Source organism: Cygnus olor, chromosome 4 (assembly GCF_009769625.2).
Source record: "Cygnus olor isolate bCygOlo1 chromosome 4, bCygOlo1.pri.v2, whole genome shotgun sequence".
NCBI classification, from domain to species: domain Eukaryota; kingdom Metazoa; phylum Chordata; class Aves; order Anseriformes; family Anatidae; genus Cygnus; species Cygnus olor.
The window spans coordinates 1994752-2012754 of record NC_049172.1 but is presented as its reverse complement, the minus strand read 5'-3'; the positions used below and the strand labels follow the sequence as shown (position 1 = coordinate 2012754).

Genomic DNA, 18003 nt, shown 5'->3' with positions numbered 1-18003 from the left:
GTAAAAATAAACAGGATTTCTGTTCTAAGAAATCTTCTGCTAAATCGCATTGAATGTCTCAGTCAACAGCTGTACCACAAGAGGAATTGCATGCGAGGAGACCTAAAATTGCACATTTTTCCTCACTGTTCTGTCTTGCTGGATCTCTTGTGTGCTAGCATGGCAAGCTGTCATTTGAACCAGTTCTTCACTGTTACTATTGCTTTTATTGCTAAAATATGAAAAGCCCCTGACTTTATGCTAGACAAACGTTTATCCTACATTAGTTAATACAAATATCATTGCTAAAAATATCTCCTACTTAACTAGAATAGTTAGTAGTATCTAGTTATATAGAAGAGTACATCTGTTCAATGTCGATGTTATAGCAAGAACAAGTATTCACAATTATCTAGGTGTGCAATATTAAGATTGATAAGAAATTTGAACTTGCACATGGGAACCTGGAATTGGAGCAGATCCCCTTTTAAATTGTGCATTGTGTTTGAACTGCTCAGTTGAAGTGATTATATTGTTCAGTAAAAAAAAAGTGTGAAGTAATTAAAGTTTATGAAAATAAATCAGCTATATTAGCCATTAGTGGGACATTTTCCAAGGCATAATTGGAAGTTAAGTGCTGTTTGTGCCTTTGAAACTCTCCCCCATAAAGTTCAACAGCTTTATATTCACTCAGAAATTCAAACTTCTTTAGAGTATATCTGTGCTGTATTAATTTGAAAACATGAAAATAGGCCATCTTTCATAATTATCATTGCTAATGTAGTTTCATTCTAGAAACTGGTGTTTGAGGTCACCGGTCAGAACTCACTGGCTCTTCAGGGGCAAAGTCTAGAGCCGGATACACTTGATCACGGAATTCAGGTTACAATCATCCAGACTTGGCCCTTTAGCGGATTTCTGGCTTGTGTTTCGCAGACATCCTAGACATTTCTGTTGTACAGAAATGGTACAATTCTATTGTGATGCCATAGCCATGTGCAGGAAGAGTAATTTTTTTAAATTAAGGCAGCCAAAGGAAAACAGAAGTTTTTAAAAAATCTCCTCCTCTTTTCTAAATAGTACTTGCTGCTTCCCCATACAAATGCATTTGATTAAAGCATATTGATATTGAAGATGATTGAGAGATCAGGGCTCAAGAACTGAAAAATGGTAGCACTGTAGTGAAAAGAAACAACCTCTTATTAACACCACGTGCTAGCACTGCATCAGAAATTAAAGCTTACTCTCTCATGGCCCAGTTTCTGAATATGGACCTTCTCAAAGTGCACCGTGATTTTTAATAAGCATCTTGACCAAACTGGGTGCAACTAGTCGATAGGGAAACACAGACATTGCGGAATGCAGCTACATACTGCAAAAGCAGTTAGCTATTAATTGCTAATGAGGGATCACTGTAGTAATGAAGTTATTGCTTGGATGAATAAAAACAACTGGATTAAGAATGAGGGTTGCTGCCTTGCATCATCAGGAGAGAGATGCGATACATGAGTGGCCTGGTGCAGGCATGAGGACAGCAGCAGGTATCTGATGCTCGGGCTGTCAGCCTGGGCAAAGGGCAGGGAGAGCACTGCCTCACAGGGCTATCAGCTTGTATCCTGTCCTTGTAGCTAGGCTAAGGATCTAGTTGGCTTATGAAAAGCAGAAATCTTGGTTAACACCAAATAAACGGTTGTTTTTATCCATGCTGTTGATCGATTGAATAGGCTTCACATCTGTAACAGGTTAAAAGTGTGTTTCTGACTACAGGCCTATGTAGAGGAGCAGTGCACTCAATGCAGTATGGTAATTTCTGGCTGCCTCTCTGTGACAGTGCAATGCTGCGTGCAACGCTCTGTGGATAACTCATCTGGAAACAGGCTGGGATCTCCTCTCATCGTATTCCAGTATAAATCAGAAGTCATTATGTTTTTATTTTCTATATATAAAACTTCCCTTTAGGCTAAAAAATTAATGTAAACCCTTTCTTCCTTTCCTTCCTTTCCAAGCTTATACGACTGCTGCCATTTGTTAGCAGCCTAATGATCCATGATACCGACTTACTACTCCTTACATGTGACTGCTCATTCAACACAGAAACAAGAAAACTGATTTGAGTGAAAAATGACTCTTGTTGACCATTAGCAAAATGTAGGGTTTCTGTTCACTGTGGAGAGAGACTTTTTTCTTGGATTTCCAAGAGACTTCTTGCTAAGTTCATGAAACTTGGGTTCTTGAAAGATAATTTTTCAAGCTTAATCAAGTTACAACATGTTTTCTGTGACCTATTAGCTCACACATGAGTTGATGCTGGCTGCTCTTGGCTTATCATAAGTCTGTACAAAATGTTTTCACCTGAGGTAGGGACAGCTCAGGTGGCAAAAGGTGGTGCAGTTCTGACTTTGTTCTAACTCTGATAATCTCTGAGTAGAGAGGCTGCCCTACCTAGCACCTTCATCTCTTTTGTTTGGTTTCAATTCAAAATCATCTGTAAGTTTTTTTCATTATTTTCAGAAGTATTTGATCAGTCTATTAAGACAGTGAGGCTCTCAAGGTCTCAGGGGTACCTCAGGATGTTTCTGGGCCCAGGTTCCCTCAGGCCGCATGTGCTGCGTGCGTAGGCCTCTGGTGGCTAGTCTGCTGAGAGGGCCATGCAGGGGCTGGGCGGAGCCAGCTAAAATGGCAGAAGTGGTGTGGAAGAAGGCCTTAGGTAGGATTTGGTGGTTGGCACGTGAGAAGGGACACGTGCTCTACCAGTCAGCTGGCTGCAGTCTGCTCTGCTTGCCTGCAGGCTTGGTCTGCGGCCTTGGACTGTGGGGTGTGCCTGGTGGTAGTCCCTGAGACGGTGGTCCATCTCAGGAAGAGGTGGAGAGACTGTGAAGTATCTGGGAGTCCAAGAGTGTGCTTGGTGCACAGTGGTGCTCTGCCCTCGCTGATATGCACAAGGTGGCCTGACGTGGACTTGACTAAGGCAGGTCTGGTGTCTGATCTGCATCAGGATAAAGGCAGCATCTGGAGGGGCACCAAGGAGAGGAAGGAAACTAGTACTACACAGACCTGTAAAAGGAGCCCCTGTTTGTTCACTCAGCTTCCATTACAGAACAGATATGAGGCTCTGGGTGTGGTAGATGAGGGGTGTGAAGAGGTGTAAGAAGAGGTATCCATGCAAGTTCTCCTACCAAGGCCCAAATCAACAGGCTCCCTCCTCCCCTCCTCATAGCAAGTAAAGCAACAAGACCAGCACTGTGAAGAAACAGCAGCAAATTACATTCTCAGGTGACTCCCTCCTGAAGGGAATGGAGGGTCCCTTCTGCAAACCAGGCCCTCTTCACAGAGAACGTTGCTACCTCCCCAGGGCTTGGATTGGAGAAGTCAACAAGTAAGATTTTGAGCTTAGTACAGCCTTTAGATTATTACCTACTCCTGATCTTTTATGTGTGAGACAATGATGTCATGACAAGAAGTCTGAGGTTAGTCAAAGATTTCAAAACACTGGGAAGATGGCTAAAGGATTCACTAGCACAGGTAGTATTTTCCTCAGTTCTCACTGTAATGGGAAGAGACAGGGAAAGAACCAGGTGAGCCCAGGTAATTACTGCCTGGCTCCGAGACTTGTGCCTCTGCCAGAATTTTGGGTTTTATAATAATTTTAGGAGGATCAGTTGCCTTCATCCTGTAGGGAGACTTCAACTTCCAAGATGTTGAATGTAATATTTCATGATATTCCCAGTTTACAAGTGTAAATGCCAAGTTCTGCACCTGGGAGGGAGTAATGCTGGACACAGTTAAAGACTGGGAGATGAGTGGCTGGAGAGCAGCTGTGTGGAGAGCTGCTCTCCTTGAGGGTGATAGTTGACAGTAGGCTCTATGAATCAGCAGTGTACCCTAGAAGCCAAGAGGGCAAATCACAATTTGGGGGTGCATTAAACACAGCATAGCCAGATGGTCAAAAGAGGTGGTTTTCCCACTATATATAGCTTTGAAGTTGCCTCACCTTGAGTATTTTGTGCAGTTCTGGGCTTCACAACATAAAAAGGATGCTAAGATATTCGAAAGTGTCCAGAGGAGGGCAACAAAGCTGGTTTTAAAAAAAAAAAGAAAAAAAGCTGGAAGGCATGTCCTGTGAGGAGAGGCTGAGGACAGTTGGGTTGTCTAGTCTGGAAAAAAGGAGGATGAGAGGCAACCTCACTGCTCTCTGCAACTTCCTGAGGAGGGGACATGGAGACAGAGGTGCTGATCTCTTCTTGGTAACCGATGGTAGGAGGCATGGGAATGGCACAAAGCTGCACCAAACTTAGGAAAAGTGTTTTTACCCTGAGGGTGGCCAAACACTGGAACAGGCTTCCTTAGTAATATACTTTAACTTTTGGGTAGCCCTGAAGTGGTCAGCCAGTTGGACTTGATGATCTTCATAGGTCCCTTCCAATTGAACTATTCTAATTATAGCGCACCTATAATATTGTGTGATTCCAGAAAGCAAAATGACGGCCAGAGGTTGAAGTGGATAATCAGTGAACGCAAAGCAAAGATCTTGAAATACCTCAGCATATGCACTGAGTGAAAGCTAGCATGATCTTATGCATGAAAGAATACTTGGAAAGCAGCTATTTGACCCTTCTGACTCCCAAGGTTCTTTGGCTTTAAACTTTATTTAAACTTTATTGGGTGAATTCAGAACTTGAAGCTTTGAAGAAAAAAATGCTCCCTGGCTGAAGGGCAGCTGTAAGCCTATTTGAAGATAGTTTTACACATACATATTCTCACGTGTGCACATATGCAAACACCTCTTACCACATATACATGGTAGCTGGGAAATGTGGTATAAAGAAATGCTTAGGGAGTCTCTAAACTCTTGTCTTGATAAAGTAGATAACATCTGACAGATGCAAACTAATCATACAAAGCTAACATTTGGTCTCACTCTAGGACCACCAAAGTTGGTTTATTTTTATCATGCTTAGTGTTGTTGAGTGTGATTTGAAGCATATTAATTGAGAGATTTTATTTATTTTGGTACTTTACTTATCTTTTTACTAAGTAGGCGAATTGTGATTAGAGAGAGCCTGGTAATAATCATCATCTCTACTCCTTCCTTTTATGCTTTTGAAGTTGTGCAGATAGCCACTGCTGACTCGCCCCAAGTTCCACCTTCTTCAACATATACGGTAGCTGTAGTGTCATAACAACATAAAAACAGACATATTTTGTTCTCATTAATGTATGATCTGAAGTTGCTGACTTGCCAAGTGTTTTTTCTTAAAGCTACCGGTCTAAAAATTATCAATAACCTCTGCTAATGAGACCCCCACAAAGATATTCTATGTGAATCAGTGGGACACTTTTACAAATGTGGACTAGTGAGACTATAAGGATGCTAGGATGGATTGTTCTTTTGGCAAATCTTCCCTCATAGAATTTTTGTCTCCTTTGATTCTCCAGCCCATGTGTAACACCTCATGTTGCTTAACTCCTGCTAGGAATTGCTATTCCAAGACTTACCCCAACCTCACTTCTGGCAAATGTTGCCCTGTGTTCAGCCTTGGCCCTGACTCATTAACTTCCAGCAGTCTAACAGTTTGGACCACCCAGAAATGCACATGAATATCCTATATGTGATGTTTCAGTGACCTGTTTTAGAACATATGTGGTTGTAATGTTTCTTTAAACTCTATTTTTCATGAGTGTCTGGTATGAAAGCTCCTAGAAATCAGTGATATAATTATGGTCTTTGGAGAACCATAGGGTATGAAGGGCGGGAACCTATGTTTCCTGTTTCTTGACAGAGTAGCGCTGATCACCATTGCAATAAGTATGTCTTAATGACCAGGTACACATTTTGTTCAGTTCTAAAAATGTCACATTGATATAATAATATATCACTATATCATAATATACCAAAATATACATAGTATTTTGATGTTATCCATCTGAAAACCTTAGATATGTGGTAAGACCTCATTTAAAAAAAAAAAAAAGAAAAATAATTCTCCTTGACTTCTCTGACATCTATTGGTCTTGCTTGATTAGTGGTAATAATGTGTATCCCTTCTCACCAGTAATTTACCAAAAATTCAAAACAAAAATATCATTATTCTTGGGTACAGGCCTGACTTATCCAAGGTCATTTGGCAGACCCATGGCTGAGCTGGAAACAATAGCCACTTGCTCTTGCATAATGCTATCTTTCAACTGATAGTTTGTCTTTAACAACCCATGTGAGATCTGTAGAAAAGTAACTGTACTGCCAAGGGTGAAAACGAAGATTTTGAGATACAGACTGAATGTCAGAAGCTTACTGCTTAAGCCACGATGGCAGAGCCAAAATGTCATGGCAGAAAGTTGTGGTTGAAAATGGAGCTGATATTTCTATGCTCCAAAATTGTGTGTGACCTAGAGGATCAAGTCCTGGGAGTTGATTCTTTGCTTTCCAGTGGGATTAATAGAGAATACAGGTGTAATGAACATCCTGTGATTGCTCTGGACCTTCTGAATGAAGCTGATGAATAACAGCAGGCTTTAAGTGTTTCCCTAAGACAGCCTGCAAAACATTTCTCCTGACCTGATGCAGCAAATCTGATCTCGCTTGGTTAACGGCTCTTCATCGCTTTTTCAATTCATAGTTTAATGCCTCGATGAAAGCCAATTTGAATTCATTTAAGTTTTCATATAAAACTTTTGCGAGATATTGTATCAGATGTTTTATTACGGTCCATCTATTCTGTTACCGTTGTCTACTTTTATAAGGCTGTCAATTAGCAATGCAGTTTCAACAGAATGATTTGTGCTTTGAATTCAGCCGAGACACAATATTTGTGCAATATAATGGCTGCCTAACTAGAACTCCTTAAAGTCAATCAATGTAATAATCAAACTCTGCACAGTTTGTTTGATAAGTTATGAAAGTTAAGACATAAACAATATTTTTTAAAATATTTTTCTATAATTCTATAATATTCGAAGTAACTGCAGATCTGTATTTTGAAAATTTGCCAAAGATTATAAATTTGCTGTATAGCTATTGAAACTTTAGTTTTTGGAGGCTTCCTCCACAAAATAGGTCAAAATTTCCCTTCTTAACAAAGAAAGAGTCACTTTGGCTACTTGGTGTAGTCACAGGCTCTGACTAGCTTACTAGAATATGAAGTTTTTAGCCTTTATATATTTTTTTCATACTTAATGCTTTCCCACGTTTTCTGTTTTCTTATTGCTGTAATGGGACCTAGAAACATTGTCTTTCATATAGACAATTAAAATGTCTTGACCCTCGTATCAATGACAAGATTTCACTAAACGTTTTGTGGTGCCTGTATGCTGTCACAGGCACTAGTTTTGAGAAAGTCTGATGTGGTCACATCTGTGCTAGGTACAGGGAGGCCGCTAACTTATTTTAGGAAGACTACTGCTGTCACATAGTAATGATCTGTTACTCACTGCAAAGGAAGTCTATTTAAACCCAGATAACAAAGACTTTGTACATAAATCCTTAGAGCAGCAAGTTTACCATGTGAAATTTAAACAGTGGTTTATTCTAAGTTTATTCAAGCCAGGTTCCGGGCAGGTAGAGGGAGTTTTCAATCTCCAGTTACATTAATAACAGCTTGCCTATATTTATTCTTTACATAAATTCTATTGGAGTTCCCTCTCCCCATCTTTCTCCTTGCTGGCTGAAGGGTTTTGTTATTATTGAGAGGATTTGGTAGAAAATAGGTAGCATGGTCAGTGAGCTAGAGCAAAAGCAAATCTTTCCTGGAAGATCACTGAAGTAGTAGTGCAAGGATATGTGTAGCCAGGGACCCTCCTTGCACCTCCCAGATGGCTGAAAGTCTGGATCTGGTCCCGGCAGCCTCTGAGAGCAAATGTGTGGATGAGAGCATCATCTAAGCCATTGGCACTGGCGTGCAGGCTAATGTGGGTAACCAAGAGTCAGAAGATTTTGGTTCTTTTAAGCTTTTTAAACTCTTTTGAAGTTGAGAGATCAGCTTTTTTTGCGAACCAGTTATGGCTGCACTTATTACTGTTGCCAGTAAAACTAATCTAGATAGAGAAACTTCACATACTAAAAGTATTACAATGCCCAACAGACTATTTTTTGCTTCAATGTACTTAAGTAATTCAGACATTGCCAAGCAGACAAGATAGTCCAAGGAAGTCTTATGGAAGATGTTAATACAGATTCAACTTCAAAAAAAACCTTGAAATGATTGCATAGGTGGTGTTTGCATATGAAGAAGGAAAACATGGTGAGAGGACAAGACTTGGAAGCTGAAGTGTTGAATTCTGTCTTTGCCACCGGTATCATGTATTGCCCTCTGGGGCTTTTTCAGTACTTCAGCTTTCCCACCTATTAGCTTGCAAAATTTTCTAAGATGATTCATGTCTGTTTCAAATGTATATAGCGTGATTATTACAGACAGTTCATTTAGGAAAACCAGGGCAGAATTTGTACTTTCATGTGTAAGTGCCAATGAATTACAGTGCTTGCTTCCTTTACCGTATTATTATTTGTACCCTGACTTAATTTCCCGGTTTCTTTCATTGTTTGGTGGTACTTCTGAGAGAAGCCACCTTCAGTCAAGTGGAAGAGCTCTTTTGAGATTTCTGTTGTCATCTGTAACCTATAGATACTGTTTTTCTTCTGGTTTGAAACAGAAACAAATGTCTTCTTTCAAACAAGCTATTCTTTGTTTTGTCTAGATAAAGATGAATTTAGAAATGCCACCGGTAGGATAAGGGTCCTACTTGGGAATTCAAGGGATTTTTTTGTTGAGTCACACTAAGCTCACAAACTGGAACTAGAACTAATACCATTAGAGTTATTTGATAGAATACAGAGGCTTTGACTAACCTGTTTTGTGAAAAATCTCTGCTTATCAAACTACTGAGTCATTAACTTATTTTTGGAGGAGAAAAAGACAATTCAACAACAACAGAAAATCCAGTAATGTAAATCTTTCTACCTGAATATACTGCCACAGCACCAGGCTAGGATTACAGTTCTGTTTCTTTATCTATTTTCTTTTATGGATTGGGCTTTCCAGTATGTATATCCAGGATGCATCTTGAAAGAAGAAATCCAGCCTGGCACTTTGAAAGGGACTTCCCTTATGAAAGGGACTTTTGAGCCAACAAAATCATGTCCTGAACGTAAGTTTTGCATGAAAAAAAATATTTTCCATGAAGGAGAAAGTGCTTTCTGAGCTGCTTTTAGTTAAAAATCTGAATATGTGGAAGGACTGCTGCTGACTCATGCTGGCATGTAGATGTCCCTATCTCCAGACCTGATAAGGAGTTAGTCTTGTTAGTGTCTGAGTTTAAGCTGGGGCCTGGACACAGTATTTTGATGCACACAATGCTTGCTTTGCAGACAGCGCATACCATGGAGATACCCTGATCTTTAATTGTGATTTTTTTCTGGTACAAATTGAACTACATGCACCCCTACAGGTAATTTAGAAACAGTGAGATATGGGGAAACAAGACTCAGATGGTATTGTTAGTAGACGTTCTGGAATCACTGCTTTAGTCAGCAACAAGTTAGACCCTAGGATGGAGGAAAGGTTGCTATATCAACTCAAAATGCACCTGGACCCTTAGCTGCTGATGGTATTTATTGGCTTTTACAGTGCCTTGTGCAGTAAGGGATTGCAAACTGTGCACACTTTTGGTCCCACCATTGACAGTGCAATCGTATTGGGCAGAACAGTGAAACCATTTAAAATATCACAACAAACTAATAATGAATTAAAATGCCCTAGCTCATTATACCAGTGATTTAGGTAAGCAGAATGTAGGTAGCCTGGCACAAATATCAAGGTAGATGGTCCTATGTTTTTATTAAAAAATAAAAAACCACAAAACTGAGGGCTTTCAAATCAAAAGCAACCAGTAAGTTTAATTCCTGTATCTCACCCAGAAACCCAGACACTACTACATTTTCCTATTATGTCTAAAAAATTCTATGAAACACTGACCACCTGCCTTCTCCTCTGTGGTTTAGGGGGTGATAAATGTCTGAATGAGGAAAAATAAATTAATTCAAAGAATACCCTGAAGCTCTGGAGCTCAAGCTCTGTCCTTTTCACAAAACATGGGTCCCACGTACAGGGAAAGGATGGTGGATAAAGCATCCCCTAAACTAGAACATAGGTGGGTGCGTATTTCATGACAGACTGTTTTAACTTTCCAAACAGTAGCCTCTTTTATGACCAGCAGCTGCTATTAATTATTTAGCAGAACACTTAGTTATACACTAAAAGCTAAATGCAGTCCTTTCAGTGACAGCCTGGCGGAGTGCAGGTTGAAATCTGGAGCCGTGGGTAGTCCTTCAGGAGGATATGTCTCATGCAGTTTCGCTCAGGGAAGAATCCCTTCGCTATCTGCTGTGTCTCTCTGATGATATATGAGCATGGGAGATTAAAACCCAGCCATTAGTAAAACTCTATAGCTGCAGGTGCAACTGGGTGGCTGATGCTCGTCTCATCTTGTGACCACTTAGGGCCAAAGTCGCACAATTGTCCTGCCTGAAATTCTCTAACACTAACCTTGCTGGTGGCCCAGCTGGATGCAAAAGCATGTGCTCACTAAGTTTGGCTATACTGTGGTCTGGGACAAATGCTTCAGCAGCTATATGTAAACATTTTTAAGCTGCTGTCTACATTACACTGTCGGTATTGGGGCTGCCCTTCAGACTTCAGAATACCTTGTTGTAGCAGGCTTTGAGGGAGGGAAGAAACTTGTATGACAAACACCGTGAGATGTGAAGGAGGTAAAAGGAAGACTTACTTAGGTCACGAGAAATAAACCAGAAATTCAGCAGGCTTTCTCCTAGTCAAGCAAGTAAGTTGAGTACAGCTTTTATTTCATCTCCCAAGTAAGAAGAGGAAGCCCCTTTCTTCTTGCTATTTTTTTTTTTCATAAAAGAAGCCCACCCTGCTCTGACTTCTCTATTTGCTCTAGTTCCCCAAAAGACATCCCTGCAGCATTGGAGGGAGGATTAATTTCCTCCAATTGCCTGCACTTGGGGAAAGCAGCTGTGACCCTTCCTGTAGCCAGAGAGAAGGAAATGGGTTTTAATACTTCTTTGCTCCTTGCAGATCAAGTTTAAAACATCTTATCACAATATATTACTTCTGGTGCCAATGTGTTTTCTTCATCCAGTACTGACATGGTTTCTACACTGTTGTGCTGTTACCATGTGATTCCGGTAGCATTACTGTTTAGGTAAAATATTATTCATTTTCTATAGCAACTGTTAATTTCAGAAGAATCTGTGATTTCATTGTAATTATTATTACTGACAGTAGTTGTAATAAATGTTTTGGATTGACGTGCATAGCTTTCATTTTCTTCCAGCAGCTGATTTTTTTATAGTTCAAACAATTTTTTAAATTTAAATGTTGACATAGATAAAATAAGTTCCTTATTTTTTATCTTGCGTTCTTCTGCTTGGCTTCCACTCCATGAAGGGCATAACTTTAACATCTCAACAGGGAGAAAAGAGCCTTGTTGCTGTGATATGACTATTCTTCTGCCTTTCTTGAAATGTGAGACAAGACACTTTAATGCTCCAAGCAAACTCTAGCACAGAGACCACCCTCCTCCTCCTCCTCCTCCTCCTGTAGTGCAGCCCCTGGGTGCTGGCTCCTTGCTCTGCTCCATCTGCTCTGGTCCTCAACTTCCTCCCAGGCCTGAGAAGAAGGGATCTGTTCGGCCGCCACCTTACACTCTACTCCTCGGTCCTTGCAGGCTGTTTCACAACAGGGCTCCCCTCACCTTGGGAAGTGTGGAGAGCCCTCAGCTCATCTTTAGCTCCGTGCTCTGTTCCTGATATGACTCCACAGGCTGAGGAAATCACATCTTTCTGCACAACGCAGAGTTACCTTTTCCTTCGGTCACCCAGACCCCAGCCTGACGTGCTTTGCTGCTTATAGTCTAGTGTTTTGCTTGGAAAGGTCCCTTTACAGGTATGGAGAGCGGATGTGCCTAAAATGCTGAAGCATTATTAAAGCTTTGCAAAGCAAACATCTGTGTATACGTGCAGCTGAATCTCAGCCAGCCCTATAGACATAAGGGCTTGCAAATCAAAATTGTTTGTGGGCTAAATCAGATTTGGAACAGAATGATTTTATTATTTTTTTGCTTAAAAGATTTCCTCTTTTATTGCTTGTGGAAAAATAAAATGAGAAACATTTATTTCTGGTGGATAAGGTTAAATGTCACTTTTTTTTCTGTTTATCTGAAAACATTCATGACTTGCTGGTAACTCATCAGCATTTTCTTTGATCAATATTGCCCAGAGTTTGTAATATGTGGCCATGTTTTCCTTAAGCTATCTAAGAATTCCTGTACGGTAAGGCTTCAAAAAATAATCTTTACTATTAGCATATTTCCTGTCCCCCCACTCATACTGAATGATAGTTGAACTCCAGAGCTCATGATTTCCTGCATGCTGCCAAAACAGCTAAGTGTGATCAGTGCCACTACAAAGAGCAATGTAACAGCTATCACAGCCTCTAGACATCCATAAAGTTTTAATATGACTTTCAGAACTTTATAGTGTGAGTTAACAAGGTGTTCAGGCAGAAGTGTCTATATACTTATATATACACGCAAGTGGCCAGTGACTCAAGCATAATGCTCTATGCTTAAAGCTAATACTTCTGATAAGATCTACTCCGATAAAGAGGAAGATAGAGCATCATCTCTCTAGCCTCACAGAAAACAGTGGTGTCAACAAGAAATCAAGCTACTCCTGCTTTCATTTCTGAGGCTTTCAGATACAAGGCATTTATTATGAATCAAAAATGGCCCTGCTCTGAGGAAATGGCACAAAAAAACTAAAATGCAGTCTTAAACTTCTGCATGGAGCAATGCCATTAGGCACATCTAATCTAATTGAGCTCGTCATATTATTTGGATTGATAAGGTTCAGAAGAAAACTGAAAGCCAAGAATTTCCTTAGTTAAATGCGACTTGGCGTTTTCCCCTGCGCTCTTCTTTAGAGCAGCATTTCAGAAAGCAAATCAGACAGTGCAGCTTGGCTGATGGTAAAATGTGCATGATGAAAGTATGCAGACATGATAGGGCAAGACAGGGAAGCACCTGGCAGCATTGCCAACTGTGTAAACTTTATGATCAAGGAGACTCTGATATTCTTCCCCAAGTTGAACATCTTTTAGCAGAAGAATCATCATTTAAACAATGCTGAAGAAACTGGATGAAAATTACTGAATGCTATTTTTCTTTGGCTCTGATAACCTTTGGACTAATGAAGTAGAAAAGGCAGAATAAGCTGCTACACAGGATAGGCCAAATTCTGAAACGTTTATAAACGGTGAGGGAGAGTCTGATCAATGGGATTAGGAGCTGCAAAAGTTGGCTTAAAAAAAAAAAAAAAGGTAAATTCCCCAGGGAAAAGAGAATTAAGGATCATGGCTTCTGTATGTATGTATGGTTACATTAGGGTAGTGCTTGTAGAGAGAGACTTACTTAGCCAGCTCTAAACAATTCTCCTTTTAATGTTTATTCCCAGCAGCAATGACTTGGAGTCGGTGTGTCAGCTGTAAGATAAAAGCGCCGGGTTGCCTCTGTGGTCTGACTGTAGTAATCTCAGGAATAAATGCTGATTTCTTTGCTTTACCTCTTTCTGCCTGACATATTCCCTGCTTCCATGCCACGAATGATCATGCTGTTTTAAAAAACATTGCTGATGGATGTTGTTTGGAAACCAAACTACTGGAACAGAGCAGACCTCCATGTCTTGGCTTCCTCACAGTACAGTTACTCTTACTTTAAATAGTGCATGTTTACTACCTACCCATAGTAAGCTTTCACATTGTCATTTTAATGCACTTGTTTTGCTTAACTTTGACTGCTAGATGGTAGCAAACAAAAGCAGACTGTATGGAGCAGACTAAAGAACTACAACCTTATTTTTCTTTTTCCCTGTCACCTGACTTCCAGTGCTACTAACTTTGGTGCTCTTTCACATATTTTGGCAGACAACTATTTCCCCTCAGTGTACATCCATCTATTTACATCCAGGGCACTTGCATGCAAACAGGGCAAAGATCTCAAACTTTGGAAAAAATCCTTTGAATGCCAGGCTGTAGGCAGCTTTCTGAAGTACTTGCTGTACACAAATAGGTTCTAGGAAGACTATTTTACACTTTGTAGGTATCATACCTGTTCAAGAGCTGTTCTCTTGAATCTGAGTACATGTACTGTCTGTACAGTAGCACCAACATGCACCTAGAAGTACAGGCTAACGTAGCAATACGTGCAGAAGATGAAGAATAGCTTACCTAGAGAAGAATTTCCTTTCCTAGTGTGCAGGAAAGAGACATCTGCTATTCAAATCTCCTCCCATGGCTCCAGGTAAGCTAGAGAGAGTTTGCAATTGATAGCAGCTGTCTGAGCAGCATCCCGGGAAGGCTCCTCTTGCTCCAGCCCCAGAAATTGAACTCTGCCGGCACAGTCACATCTCATTTATACACAGGCTGTCCTCTTCCAAACAAGCAGCCAGCTGGAACGATTCAAACCTCTGCTCAGCGCACTGTTAAAACGCAGCTTCCTTCTCGGACGTGGGGATTACACCAGGGAGCAGCCGGAGTACAGCAAAAAGGCTGCGAGAACTCTTTAATCACCCGAATTCCAGCTGCTCCTGTTACTATTGCCGGTGCCACTGCTGCCGCCGCGCCTCCTGTTTGCTGTAGTCAGCCTCCTTCGCCCTCATATCTACACGAGTATCGAGGCGGCTTCGCAGGGCGGTGATTGGCAGAAGCAGCCAATTCCTCCCGCTAATCAACCCCGAGACTTTCAAGGACTCGGAGCTGCTCTGATGTCACGCCGGCGGGGGGGAGGCTTCACGCAAGGCTGCCGCGACGGAGGCTAATTCGGAGATGAGCTGCGTCCCTCTCGCACCGGCGTGATTGATTAGATGCTCCGGGAGGATTTGCATAATCTGTCATTGTGCAGTTGGACCACCTCTCCTCCCGCCCAAAATGCAGGAGGAAAATGCCGCTCGCCGCTTCCGATTTCACAGCCGGAGCTTGCAGCTGACAGCCTGGGAAAAAGGAAAAGTTGAAAGTCATTTTGCTGGAAGGACAGGGAGTGCTCCAGGCAAGTGTGTGAAGGGAACCCCCAGCACCCCCACCCCATCCCCAAATGCTAAAGGAGGCTCCAGAAAATCACAGTACCACAAGGCTTCTTGGTTCATACTCTCGCTGGGTCACTGATAAGATCACCTGGCACAACAATGGTTGTTTTTCATGCAACAGTGTAGCATGACCAAAATCAAGGAAAGGTCACCCAGCAAGCTGGTTACAAATGATCTCACTGATACTACCTTTGGGTGGATTCCAGCAAACTAGTGGCACTTGAAGCTGCAAAGCATTTTTTCCTAATGTATGCAATGCAAATTCCACCTGTTTGTTGCATAATTTCTTGTTAAAATACTTTATCTCTTCCAGCTAAAGCTTAAACCTACACCCCCAGCCAAGACACAGGATTGTTATGCAACTTTCTAGGGTGAAATTATATTATAGAGGAAAACCTGAACACTTCCTATGTTAAAAGAAATTAGATTTGATACCAACCTAATTTTCAATTTTTGCCAGCTTGACACCTTTCACTCCAGAGCTGTTCTTTGTATGGTACACCTCAGAATTGAAATTCAGCCAGTTCTGTGCGACAAATGTGAGGAGAAAATAGTTTTGTTCAAGGAGACTGGAACAAACCCATTCTGAGATGATGAATGATGCTGTAAACTCAGATTTGAATCATAGGAGGGTCAGCTCAACCTTTCATGTTTCCAAAATAGTGTAAATAAATGGTGTTCCATGAATTTTACCATTTACATCCTTCAGCTGGGACCTTCTGCATGAAGAACTATTTACTCGGTGTGAATATCCAAGTTTCAAAGATGGTAGATACTCCTGACTGTGGACTAATTTATTCCTTATGGCTAAACTAGAAACTGAGGGAAAATTAAAATTCAAAGTATGTCTGAGTCATTTCCTGCAATTTCTAATTACAAAGCACTCACTGGGGTCTTTTTAAAATTCCTCACACCTATGGCTGACTCTGGATTTGTGATTTATTTTCCAAATTATTGTTGGGAAGGTCAGGGGTTGGGTTCCTATGGGACCTGGCTGGTGAGCAGGTGCCTTCTTGTATCCTGTGTGAACACTGAAACTTCAGCCAGGCAGTAAACCAAGATCTCCGATTCAAGTTAGGGATTCTTTTGCCAGCATAAGGAGTTGTGGTGCAATGGGGTGAAACCCACAGAAAAGTGGGAAATTCCTATTACTAATCCCACTGCCACAGTTGCATGAGAAGAAAGCCTGGTGATGTTTATTCCTCTTGCTGCTGGGCTCTCAGGTGTGCTCAGAGCATCAGAGGCATCTCCGTGAGTGGCCAGGCTTTGCTGTGGGCACAGATGCATGGCAGGATGGCTGCCAGCTGCTGCCAGGTGTGGCGGGAGCAGCGGTCTGCCCCTTTGAAGCCATGGCGTGCCAGCGGGGCTGCTGCCGCAGATGCTCCCAGGGCAGGCCAACAGCCAAGTGGTTATGCATCCCGTTGGCAGCGTATTTTAATTCAGATGCTAAAGTCACTCTTTGAACTTAAAGCCTTGGCTTAATAGGGTGCACCACTAGATGAATTCTACATGAAGAAGCGTGGCTGGTGATTTGCGCTGCCTCAGTATCCATTTGCTTCGTTAGAGATTTGTTTTAAGTGGACCATCAGGTGACTTACTGCAGTTTCATGCCAGGGTTTGCCCTTATTAGCAATGTACAGAAATCAGCTGGCAGAATTGCTCCCACTCTTTGTGCAGCCAGAAAAGCACACCAACTCTTGGGAAAAAGGCAGTGTACAACTTGCATTTTCACTTCTCTCTCCTTGGGGTAGTACTGAGAGGCAAACTTGTCTTGCTCAGATACAAATGTGCTCCGGTGTTGTTCCCTAGGATGTCCTACCAATCATGATATCATTTTCAAGTTCTGCTTTAGGGAAAAATATCCCCCCCCAAAAAAAAAATAGGCCAGCAAGAAACAGAAATGAAATATGGGTGGAGACAGAGCAAAATGAGGTAAATTCTATTAATGAAGTACCATATCAATGAGATACCGTATTATGCTGAAATCTTTGCCACAGGATATGCGTTTCTCTGTATCTTACCTGCAGCACAGATTCTGCATTAGCTGATGGAAATTCTGTATTAGTTAATTATTGTGTGATTTATTTCCCCCATGTATAGGTAGCTAACTTAATTGCCTAGCCCTCCTATCTCAGTAGTTCAAAAGTTGTAGATGAAACCTATTAGAATTTTGCCCCAAACCAGTATTACCTTTCAGAAACGTGCCTTTTTGCTTTTAGAACTGTGGTGTTTTGTGTGTGTGTGTGTGCACGCATGAGTTTTTTTTAACTTCAGCTCCTAGTGGAAGTGTGGCTTTGTTCTGTCCGAAAATTTTGGACCTTGCACACATTACAAGACATACAAATGTTTTACTTTTCTAAGCTTAGTGATTTCACATAGACTTTCTGACTTTCTGCATAGCTTTGTGGATGTCAAGAAGACTTTGAATCTTTTTTTTTTTTTTTTTCTTTTTTAAGGGGCATCTGCATTTACAGTAAGGGCAACTGCTGAAAATTCAGCATCCTTCTCCTGTTTAGGTGCCTAAATCCAGACTGGTGTTCATAGCTAGCCGAAGTACTGGACTATCACTACAATGGCTATGTACCTATTTTTAGGGTAGTTACCTTCATAGTGCATTATAAGGAAGAAAATACGATTCTTTCACTTCTGTGCTTAGAAATGTGATACAGAGCATGCAAATACTTTCCAAATTAGTATATACTATATGGTATCTCTCTTGTTCACCTTTCTGGGGTGATATAAAATGTTCACAGAACTATTTGGGCTGGTGTTGTGTTGCTGTTATGCAGAACTTCTGTTTTCTCTGATTGCCCCCAGTTTTCTCACCTGTTATTACCGTGCTCTGGTGCCACTTTAATAGGTATTCCCTA

At 41.2% G+C, this 18003-nt stretch overlaps 1 protein-coding gene and 1 long non-coding RNA gene across 8 annotated transcripts in view; one reads left to right on the top strand and one right to left on the bottom strand.

The window, feature by feature from the left end:
* LOC121069112 overlaps positions 1–18003 on the top strand; it is a 272423-nt gene that overhangs the window by 9387 nt on the left and 245033 nt on the right. The window lies entirely within an intron of this gene.
* NDST4 (N-deacetylase and N-sulfotransferase 4) overlaps positions 1–18003 on the bottom strand; it is a 155897-nt gene that overhangs the window by 87561 nt on the left and 50333 nt on the right. For all 4 annotated transcript variants that reach the window (XM_040554869.1, XM_040554868.1, XM_040554870.1 and 1 more), the window contains one exon: positions 14280–15040. The gene's annotated coding sequence lies outside the window, so the exon portion shown is untranslated. The remainder of the gene's footprint in view (positions 1–14279; positions 15041–18003) is intronic.